This window comes from Anabrus simplex, chromosome 1, assembly GCF_040414725.1.
Source record: "Anabrus simplex isolate iqAnaSimp1 chromosome 1, ASM4041472v1, whole genome shotgun sequence".
NCBI classification, from domain to species: Eukaryota; Metazoa; Arthropoda; class Insecta; order Orthoptera; family Tettigoniidae; genus Anabrus; species Anabrus simplex.
The window spans coordinates 785,510,005-785,522,352 of NC_090265.1; the positions used below are offsets into that span (position 1 = coordinate 785,510,005).

The following is a 12,348-nucleotide window of genomic DNA, read 5'->3' on the forward strand; positions in this document are numbered from 1 at the left end:
CCAGAATGCCCTTTCTGACGCTAACTTTAGTTGAGGATGTAATGAATGATGGTGAATGAAATTGGGTGAGGAGGTGGAAATAATCGTCTGTGGTCTACGTATAGGAACTGTCCAGGCTTTTGTCTCGAAGTGAAAATGTGAAACCAGAGAAAAGCAATCAGCACGTTCGACTACTACGCTCGGTCTCCACATCCTAATATCAACTTCAATTTTTCTCCTAGTGAAGCAATATTCCAAAATGTAAACTTCTCCCTTTGCGAAAAGCTAATGATCATGAATATGTCTATCAATAAATGGAGCTCAGATACTGATAACGAACGATTTATTTGCATCATTTCACAGTGATTCTACTTCTGATCTAATTGTATAATCTATATAATAAAAGAGTTTACTACAAACAGGTGTTCTACTGGACCGATTTGCTTCATTTCTGTTTTATTCTCTCCGTAATTACCTGCTGGTGAATCCTGAGACAGTGATAGAGCCAGCGTTGAGTAATCATAAGATCAAATCATTAAATGATCACTCCAATAATTGCAGGTGAAGGCTTACCCTAACCCGCAATATATTCTGTACTTAGCAGGTCGCAAAGCGACTAACACTTTCATTTTTGTTCTGATATAATGTGTAATGTGACTGCATGGAGCCATGTTTTGATTATACCTGCCAAGCCGGAGACTATACACTTCCTCTGATCATGGAAGAATATTATTCTGTGTGAAATACTCTTTGATTATCTGACCTGCCTCAGCTTCTAAATGTACTCAACAGATGAAGAACTTTCCTAATAACTCACATGCTGCTAATAGGAAACATCGACGTACGCTCTGACGGGAAGGTGCCAAGTCGACTAGCCTTCTTTATGACCATTACCAGTAATAAAGCGCAGGACCAACCTCTTGAAAAAGTGGGTGTCTACTTACCAGCAACAGAAATGAGTCACGGCCTATTTTATGTTGCACTATCTCGGGAAAGATCGTTTGAAAATGTTAAGATCCAGATACGCCTAAATGGTCGAAGCACAGTGGATACTGTACGGAGAGAAGTGTTATAAACTACATAACAAATGAATCAGTTATTATGTATCGGTAAATGAAATGGCGTATGGCTTTTAGTGCCGGGATTGTCTAAGGACATATTCGGCTCGCCAGGACCAGGTCTTTTGATTTGACACCGGTAGGTGACCTGTGCGACTTGATGAGGATGAATTGATGATGTAGACGACACGTGCACCCGGCCCTCGTGACAGAGAAATGAAGTAATGATGGTTAAAATTTCCGACCCTGCGGGGAATCGAAGCCTGGACTCCTGTGAGCAAAGGCCAGCACGGTAACCATTAAGCCATGGATCCAGGCTATGCAACTGTATTAAATGTTCATAAAACTATTGAAAAGGGCAGGCAAAACAGTACGACTACGACAGGCATATCAAGACGAATTATCTGTCCTGTTCGTAACGAAGGCATATCAAGACGAATTATCTGTCCTGTTTGTAACGAATGCTGCGGATCAAGACGAATTATCTGTCGTGTTTGTAACGAATGCTGCGGAGCAGCACGGGACCTCTAGTCTATATTGTACCAGGAATGCCTATGGCCTGGTACATTGCATTTTTAATTCATAATTTATTTACGAGTTGATAGCTCTAGCATTTGGAGTCAGCGAGCAGAGCGAACATTCGAGACTCAGCTGCTCGCTATGGGAGTGAGAGAGACCGCGCTACGTCACAGGCAGAGAACCGGCCGGGTGACGTAATCGCCACGTGCTGCATACTTACCCGTCTAAAATGTACTCGAACAATTTTTGATATCTACTAAACGCCGTTAACTACAAAATAATGAAGTACACCAGCGTGAATCTCATATTTGAAAATTAAAGTAGCCAAAATGTGAAGGAAATCCACCGGCTAGTTTCCGAGATATTAAGGTGGAGAAGAAACACATTTTTTCTCTTGAAGTAGAGAGCCAGCCAGCTTTCAGTATATAAGAGCCTCGACTCGAGGAGTACAAGCAGTTGCAATCTACAACTCGACCATGTCAGATGGTACTGTCGCAGTGTCGCGTTGCGCGAAGTTGTTCGCTGAAGTTATAAGATTTCTGCCGTGCTAAAAGACTTAGAAAAATCCGGCATGTACGATACTTATAAATTTTCTGCCGTGTTGAGGACTTGTGAAAATCCGGCGTGTATTAATCTGACTCTGTTATTATAATTAAGTTGAAAAATTTCGGCAGTTTTACGGATTTCTAAAAATACTGCGTGTGCTAATTTGAACTCTATTATTATCGGTGCATCTCGGAACTTGGTAAAATTTCTACATGTGCTTAACGTTGGACTGTGACTTCTCATAACTTAGTGTATTTTGAGAATTAGGAACTCAGAAATTATAGTAGCCGAGTGAGCACAATTTTCTTAAATATGACTTGTGTTTAAACGATAATAGCAAACCATTTTTATGAAATAGTAAACCTAGTGAAGCTAAATAACACTGAAAATTTCCTTAAGATTTGTGTTGGTGATGGCCAGAGACAGTTAAACGCATCACGCGCGCGCGCGCGCGTGTGTGGACTGAACTTACACTCAACATTCCAATAAGCGTTGAACATTAACATTCGAACCTGATACAACGTGTTCTGAATGCCAAGAACATTGTGTTATAGTGTAAATAGCTTGAATCATATGAACTGTGGTTTCAAAAAACTCTTATTACTTAAGAAGTGAGAATATTTAAAAACTGTGAAAACTTCGAACTGTGACGTGTGTTTCAAACGCTTCAAACTGTGTTTTAATTCATTTGAAAGCCATAACTATTTCTAATAGTGAGCGTTACTTTGAAGTTATATAACCGACTGTGATTCCAAGTGCACATAACAGACTGTGTTTCAAAGTTCACGTAATATACTGTGATTCCAAGTGCAATTATGAATGCTGTTTATCGTTAACTTGTGAATATTCAACTAACCAGACAGTGCTATTTTTTGACACTCACGATCACTTGTCAATAGAACTTTCTCGCGTGTCTACAACATTATACGACACCAGAAATATTGACCGAGTGTTAATACTCGTATCAACTCAACACCTGACTCGACGTGGGATATAGTACGTGGTACGACGTTGGAGATGGTACATGGTTCGACGTGGTGCTGACAACATCGATAGAGTTCCAGTTGCTGTTGGTGCAACCGCATTCACCAGTTCCAGCCTCCTAAAACCTCTCAGGTGATATGAGTGCATTTAGCATTTTAAAGTGGTAAAAGCAAATGATTATATTAAAAACTATTTATTGCACTAGACAGTTACTGACTTACTGAAGTGGAACTTTTATTATCATTCTATTAAAGTGCTACGTTAAAGTATTTATCTCATTACAAGTGCCAATTGAGTTTCCAGTGAAAGTAAATTTCGAGTGAAAATTAAATTAATTATTTAAACAGACTTTAGGTGCTTCAAAATATTTTAATTTCAAATTCTTTAAACATTAATGTGAAGTGTAAAACTTAGAAAAATACTTTAGGCACTGACTAAAAAAAAACTTTATGTTTCACATGGGAGTAATTATGAAAACAAATGTTTATTCCAGAACATTCTAAAGACTTATGAAACCACGCTTGACTTACGAATTTCATGAAGAAATAACTTTATTTTTCAACTTAATTTTACAACAAAGAATTTTCAGACTTTACATTTTGGTTGAACATATATGAAAGAGTACATTTCCAAGTCATTTCTCAGTTTTAAATGCGCGATAAGAAGGTTATTTATGCGCCTAGACTTTTGAATAAATTTTCATTTAGCAAAATAACATCTATTATTTCGCTCTGCGAACTCCTTTCTCTGTACCGTCTCGTAAGAATCGATCACTACCTGAGACCCTCTCATGCTCCTTAGCCCAACAACTTTTCCTGGCACAATATATTATATTAGTTTACTGAAAACAGCTTTGGAAAATCCATCCGTCTGTTCTACTGGACCGATTTGCTTCATTTCTCTTCTATGCTCTCCGGAATTACCTGCCGGTGAATCATGAGACATTGATAGGTCTCTAAGTTCAGTCAACTTGGAGTAATCATAAAATCAAATCATTAAATGGTCACTCCAATAATTGCAGGCGAAGGCTTACCCTAACCCGTAATACATTCTGCACTTAGCGGGTTGTTAAGCGACTAACACTTTCATTAATAATCTGAGGTGTAAATCTTATCCTTAGTAATATCATTGCATGCAGCCATGTTTGATTACTACCTGTCACTTCCTCTGGTGATGGGAGAAACTATTCTCTACTAGATACTCTTTGATTGTCTGACCTTCCCCACCTTTTAAATACACTCAGTAGATGGCAGAACGTTCCTAATAATTTACACGTTGGAAAGAGAAAACAGTCTATGTACGGGCAAAGGGGACAGCATCAAGTCGACTAGCCTTCTGTATGACCATTAATAAACCGCAGGGACAAACTCTTCAACGTGGGTAGTTTACTTACACGAACCAGTCACTGTCTATTGTATGTTGCACTATCTCCTAACGTTCGAGATACGGCCGAATGGTGGAAGCAGAGAATATTGTATGAACAAACTGCATTACCGGTATTAAATGTTCATTAAACCCCTGAAAAGGTGAGCAAGGTAACGTGACTGCGATAGGCATATCAAGATGCGTTATCTGACCTATTCATAAGGAATGCTGCGCAGCAGCATGGGTCCACTAGCTATTTAATATTTTATTATACGAGACAATCGTCAGCACCCGACAGACAATCTTATAAAAGATGAACTGCAACTACGTGAAAGGAACTTAACTTGTAGCCGTAGCTTCTTTGGGGAACAAGGCCTCAGGTAACGACCAATGTGACATCACTTCCGTGCCACATTTTGCCGCGTTACACAAATTTTTGGATGGCCCCCAATCATATGACATACACTTGTACTTCTACGTCACTCGTCACCTTAAAACTCACTAATATCGATGGATTATCTACACTAGATGTTGTGAACATTTTCAAAATCACGTCGAATGGGCTCAAATTTTTATCGTTAAAATCTGAAAATTATCTGTCTTATCTTCTTCACACCAAAGTTGAAACGCTTCTCCGTTTCTCTGTGGCTCTTTAGGATGCTTTCTTATTCGAGATAAATTAATATTGTTATGCGAAGGCTGATTGTCGAATATGGTTGAATAAGTATCAGGTGACAATTTAAAATATTTCGTTGGAATGCCAATAATTGATTCACTACTCTCAACGGGGAAGAAATATTTGTGGACAATGAAATTAAGAGACAAATGTTTGATGCACAGGGCAGTTTCATTGTCTACAGTAAAATTATTGCGATGAATGCATCGAATACCTTTCTCTCGGAAACCTTATCCTTCTAGGAGGGCAGAAATACCTGAACAGTTTCCGTTTTATGACTTACAGAGAGGCACACAACACGATCAATCCATGCTACCCTAATAGGCTATAATAATAGATTCAATCACAACACACAAACACAATGGTAAAAAACCCACTTAAGCACAAAATAATTAACCGCCAGGTATTTTAAGTTTCCATGTAGAGTAAAAGCACCGAGCGACTCAAATACGTCTTTATCAGTATAAAAAAATCACAAGTACGATCACAAGCAGACTGGAAATAATTATTTCACAATGATTATGGAATTTTAAACTCCTAAACGTGATCACATTGAACCTATACGTAGCCCGAATTCACGGCCATATTGCCGCTAATTGAAACCTGCCTTAAAGTCTGATGCAGAGTTCATCAACCTCGGTCACGACTTCTTCTTCTTCTTCTGGAAATTTATGAACTCTTGACGTGTCACCCAGTCACAAACACATAATTATTAAACAATAGACACATTATAACACAGTCCACTTGGTCTAAAAATATTGAAATACCGATATTCACTCACAGACTTTTCGAGGGCAGTAACATATCCACACCGCTGAGTCAGATAACGTTATCCCATCCAAGAGATACATGTATATATACAAAATACAAGTGGAAGCAGGAGCAATTAGATTACAAGGAAACAAATGCAACTGTAATGCTTACAACGTTAGGCGGGATTCATCAAGAAAACGACTGATTATCTGAATCATTACAGGGCTGGGATCAAGTAATGTACAAGAAACACTGGTTTGGAAAGGGGTGTTTATGCGTGCTAATCGTTCGAAAAATAATCACCGTGCGGGGGAATAAACAGGTCATTGGAAAAGTAGGTGGTTAATGTCACCATCTCGATCTCCACATATGCAGTGCGGTAGGGTGGTGAGATGAAAGCGATATTTATATTGTGGGGTAAGGGCATGATTAAAGTGTAACCGGATTGTGTTGGTAATGTGTCGTCTAGTGTATGAACCTTGTGTGTACCAAGACTTAGTAAGTATGTGAGGTTGAAGTTGATAATAAAATTTTCCTTTATGTAGGGCAGAGTTACACCATTCCTGTTGCCAAGCATGATTGGCTGAGTCATTGAGAAAATTATAATAGTCCGTGTGGGGATGCCCACATTAATAGGGTCTGTGCGAAGATGGGCCGCGTATTTTGCTGTAGAATCCGCCTGTTCATTACCTATGATTCCGGAATGTCTAGGGATCCATACTAAAGTTAAGGTGACTCCAGATTGTTCAAGTTGATAAATAAGATGTTTGACATTGTACAGGTACCAATTAAATGATGATTTACAGGACGTTAGTGATTGTAACACGCTTAAAGCATCGGCATATATGGTTGCCTTCGGAAAGGAGTGGTTTTTAAATATTACGCTTGACGGATCGCGAATAATTCAGCGGAGTAGATGGAGAAATTTTGAGGTAAGTGATAAGGCTTTGTAACAAAGGTGTTGGAAACAAAGAGTGCAGCTCCTACTACCTGTTTAGTTTTGGATCCATCAGTGTAAATGTCAATACCACAATCCGTAAGAGGTACTTTGAGCTTTTTATACCTTGGTGTAATAATATTTTGCGACGAGTGAGAAAGTCCTGGAAAATTCTCCGCAGTGGGTATTATAATGTAGGGTTTATAACAATGACTATCTTTTTTTGCTATTTGTTGTACGTCGCACCGACACAGACAGGTCTTACGGCGACGATGGGACAGGAAAGGGCTAGGAGTGGGAAGGAAGCGGCCGTGGCCTTAATTAAGGTACAGCCCCAGCATTTGCCTGGTGTGAAAATGGGAAACCACGGAAAACCATCTTCAGGGCTGCCGACAGTGGGGTTCGAACCTACTATTTCCCGAATACTGGATACTGGCCTCACTTAAGCGACTGCAGCTATCGAGCTCGGTACAATGACTATCATAGGCAAAGTAATATATAGGCAAAGTAGGAGTTCATACTAAGGAAGTGCGGTAGATATGTAATTCCTTGTATGCAAAATATAGTGCTGGCGCTCACGCATTTCTAGGAGGTCTTGTATTGTAATATTCATTCAAAAGCTGTAGTTTTGGAATGAGTGGGGAATTCAAATGGACGAATTATTTAAGGAGGTACTTTTTGGCTATCATTTGACGTCGAATAAAAAGTGGATGTTCACCCGATTCTACAAGTAATGCGTTAGTAGGTGTAGATCGAAGGGCTCCTAAGGAGATACGTATAGCTTGATACTGTGAAGTATCAAGGTGTTGTAAAGTGAAAATGGGTGCAGTGTCAATTATAGTTGCACTATAATCAAAGTATGCCCTTATGGACGCGCGATATAAGGAAAGAACTGTTATAGGATCTGATCCCCAATTACGTCGTGTGACTGTTTTCAATATTTTGATGTACCCGTTAGCTTTTTGTCATAAATTATTTATATGGATCTTCCAATTAAGATTATGATCAATGGTAATGAATAGGTAGGTATGATGTGTGGTGAAAGGGATTTCATGTCCGTCAAACGTGATAGGGGAGCGGTCATAAGAGCGTTTTGGTGTAAAAAGCATCGCCGCACTTTTCGTAATGGAAAGTGTTAAACCATGTAGGTTGAGCCAGGTTAAGACTTTACTCATGACACTAGATTAATGGTTTTTACACGCATCTATACTATGATGAGAGAAATATAAAGCAAAATCATACGCATATACTAATAATCTAGCAGATTGTAAGATAATTTGTTCGAGGTCACTTATATAAGGGGCAAAAAGTTGTCCACTTAGCCCATCTTGAAGACAGCAATCCAGAGTTTTGGACTTACAAACACTTGGACTGATTCATAATCAAGAAGGCGGGCGGGATGAAATTAAGAGTTTGCTAGTTAAAGGAGCTTCCTATGTCATAAGCTTCTGTTGCAGTGCTGCTTTATCACTTGACAATGTGGGTCCCCTCCCATCCTTTACCGTAAGTCACAGCCGAGAAGCTATCTTTTTATTTAGTTTTAAGAATATCTATCTATCTATCTATCTATCTATCTATCTATCTATCTATCTATCTATCTATCTGTCTATCTATCTATTGTACCCGCTCAAAACCTGAGTCCCAACCAGCATTTATCTCAGGGAGTGTTACGGTCCGAATCTATCGCAACTAATAAACAATAAAATTTAATATGGAGATATAAGATCTCAAACTAAATGTATGGGCGCCATCCAATCAGTACTACAGGGTTGAACGGGACACTGTAATCATTAACTTTAAGGCTCATTATAAAACACACAAATATATTAAAAATCAGATCAAAGGGAAATTATGAAGGCTCCGTCCTAGGAATGGGGACGGATATTTAAACGGTCCCCAAGGGCTTACTATTCTACAAGAACAAGAACCTGTAACTGTTTCCTTGCAAATGCTATAGGAGCATATTTTTAAGTAAAACAAAATAATTATTTTTACACACAATCAAAATCTGTTGATCCTTAATTTGCCGGTATCAGCAAATTATTCCTGAAATTTTTTACACAATATTTGACACTTTTGGCCACCCATCCATTTGGGTGGTGGAATCGTTGATATCTGAAGGTTAACCCTCGTTAACACAATGACCATTGATGGTCAATTACCTATTGGCCAAGTGGGTGCGATCACATGACCCATGCCATCGCCTCCACTATTATTGAGATGAGACCAACCCGGGACGCTACAAACTCTCTCCGGGTTCCTAACCAAGATATGCTAATCGTTAACTGAAGGAAACGACAAAGCGACTCTAACCTAATGGTCCAGATGTAGGAATTTGCCTTCATATTACAAATATTAACTTAACTTATTATTTGCAACAACTTGACATTATTTCGTTATTTCGCCAGCTGATTTCCCTAGTATCATTCATCATCATCATCATCCGAAATAATAATAAAAAAATTAAAAATATTATTATTATTATTAATATTATCATTAACAGTGGAGGTCATGATTATCGTAACCCGTAATCATCCTCGCTCTAATATTTCAACTTCTCACTCTTATTATTATCATCGGAAATTAAAAGTAGATTCTTCTTCTGATCCTTCAAATATTATTTTTATAGTAGTTTGAAAATTTCAATATTTTCATTTCAACTCCCACCATCATTATTATGTTCAAAAATATTTAAAAAATCATCTTCTTCTGCCTCTTCAAATTATTATTATTATTATCATTAATTTTATAATAAATTAATTTCGCTTGTTACACGGCAGTCCACTACTATTAGGTTTAAAGCATAATCCCTTTTACAGTTCCGGTCTAGTTTGGCACTTAATTAATTAAGACATGATTTACTTGGAATATTATTATTATTATTATTATTATTATTATTATTATTATTATTATTATTATTATTATTATTATTATTATTATTTCGAAAATATATATTTTAATTTCAATCTTTAGAACTTAGTCACATATGTTAACTCCCAAATATGAACCACCAAGACCCGATTTCATATCGGTTGGGACATAATAACGGTATTTGAACCCGCAACCTTCCTTATTTTCGTACTGTCGTTAATTCATGGAGACCATGTCCTCCTAAGACAAATCTCAAATCCCATAACATCTCGAAGTGGGCAAATACCTCCAATCTCTGCAAGTGCTAAATCAGTCCTTCCTTTTCCTTTTGAAGGCCATTTATTCACTGGGACTCTTCAAAACATTTAATTAATTAAACCTCGGTGCGTGGACTCTATTCTGCCATTCATAACACCGGTCTCGGCATACGACCACAATATCGGCCTTAAGATCCATCTATTTCTTCATCAACATCAGTACAGTTCACTTTCATCTCGTGCCGGATTTCTGTTCCACACGACTTCCGACCTCAACTTTTGGCTCAAATCACTCTGGGCTTCCAACATAGCGTAACCATCTTATACAAGTGCCTCTATCGTTTCTACAAAATTATGATTATTATGGAGTGCAAAAAACGTTAAATCTACCATTAATGTTAAAATCGGATTTACTGCTGGAATTAAAATATTCACGCCACATGTTACCTCCACATTTTAATTACTTTAATTTGCAATCATTCTATCAAATTAGACCCGCGCCTTTATTCACAAAGCATTATTATTAAACACGCATTTACACATTACCCATATTAATTGATTACTTCGACACTTCTACTGATTATTATTATTTCTGTCCACTGGCGAAACTTCGCGGCAAAATAATCATTGATATTTACAGACAATTCAATGGACTTCATTCCGTCCCACAACCATTAAAGTCACTTGGCAACCCTCTACTTTCGAAAATCTTACAACATGCCTTAATATCTATAAAGTTTCCGATAACTGAAAACCACAGTCGAGCACTTCTAGAATGAATATTAATCTTATCTTTACGTGAAACGTGCTCCATATAATTTCAAACAATTCAAGCACTTGGATAAACAAATCCACCCTATTCTACTCTATTAAATAATCAAAATTATGATGAGTGCTTGGTCTAATTATGTACATATTAATTTGTCCCTTTGTCTATCTATCTCTGAATTTATACGAGCCGGAAACGGTTCGTTTCACAATCAAGTTACCATAATGAAAGAATATGATTTCCTCCCGCTAACGATAGCAATCTACAAATGTATATTAATGGGTACTCATCTCAGCCTGTAGTTTGCTAAACCGGACGAGGAACATAGCCCTCACCCATGTTTAGCATTGCATCTTACTGGTATTCATGCCAGTTGGAAGAGGTAATCCAATGCACTTTTCAGATTTATACGTATTAAATTTCAAGTTTTTAAAATTTTAACAATTTTACACACACTAATATAGAACTGAAACTTTACATTTCTGGCCTTTTATCTAGCCCACTTAATGTAAATATACATTCTTTGTTCCTTTCCCGGACACTAGGAACATGGGATACCTCGGGATCCCCTTTACAACGGCCCGGACGCACACTCGATTTCCCGTCACGCGTTCGCGCAGCTGGCCAGGTATCAGCTGATGATTGACTGATGATTGACTGTTTACTGGGTGAAATACGTCGAACACCCGTGATCGTTCTCACATCACGTACTTCCTAATTTTCTTTTGTAGAATCTCACACTCCTATCCGTAGGTTTTAATTTAATGAGTTCTATAAATATTGGAACTCTTCTTGCTAGCAGACTGTTCAAGACTGTAATATGAACTACTACACGTCACGAATCACTGTGCTACGTAACATTCTAACACTTCGAACACTACTCCACGAGTAAATACACACATGCTCCCTAGCATCGTAACAGCACGGGCAATATTCACAAGTAAGTTACGCACCCCTGGCGTGGTAACAGCTCGAACACATTATCAGAAGTAAGTAAGTCCGTCTCCACGACCCTATATTTATATTCGTCTCCCCTCTTCTCCGAGTTCACGGAAGATCATCTTATGGCATGCAGTTCCAATATCCTCATACCACTATTTGCGGCCCAGTCAGTGGCTTAAACTTGGGATCCACTGATGTAATTATTTTATATTAGCCTCTATGCCAAGTCTCAAATAATAGCGTTCGCTGGTAATAATTGATATAATTGCGAATTTAGCTCTTGTATCCCGGCCTGGGATTTCGCGCCCTTTTGTAGCGTCTCTTGCCTGCAGCCAATCAACGGATAGCATTCATGAATTCTCTGAATTACGCCAATCAATCTCCCTCAGTTAATAACTTTTATTATATGGCTAGGCTTCTAAAATTCACCTTATCCCGAATTTATAACTCACTTCCTTTTATAAATTTAATCCGTCGAGTTAATGTTGCTAGTTCTTCTTACAATACGAAGTTGTCGTGCCTGCTTCCTGGCCTGCGAATTTTTTGATTGGTCCAAGCTTACGCGGGACTGAGAAGTTTCATATTTTTTGCTTCAAGTGCCAACCTTGCTCTCAGCTCCTGCTAGTAACTTGGAGCACTTGGAGCTCCCTTGACTTCTTTTCTAGGAATTTTGCACACGGCTCTTGCGGGGT

General features: G+C 38.2%; 1 protein-coding gene across 1 annotated transcript in view; it reads right to left on the reverse strand.

The window, feature by feature from the left end:
* Nucleotides 1–12,348, reverse strand: part of LOC137500885 (brachyurin-like) — a 168,495-nt gene that overhangs the window by 130,654 nt on the left and 25,493 nt on the right. The window lies entirely within an intron of this gene.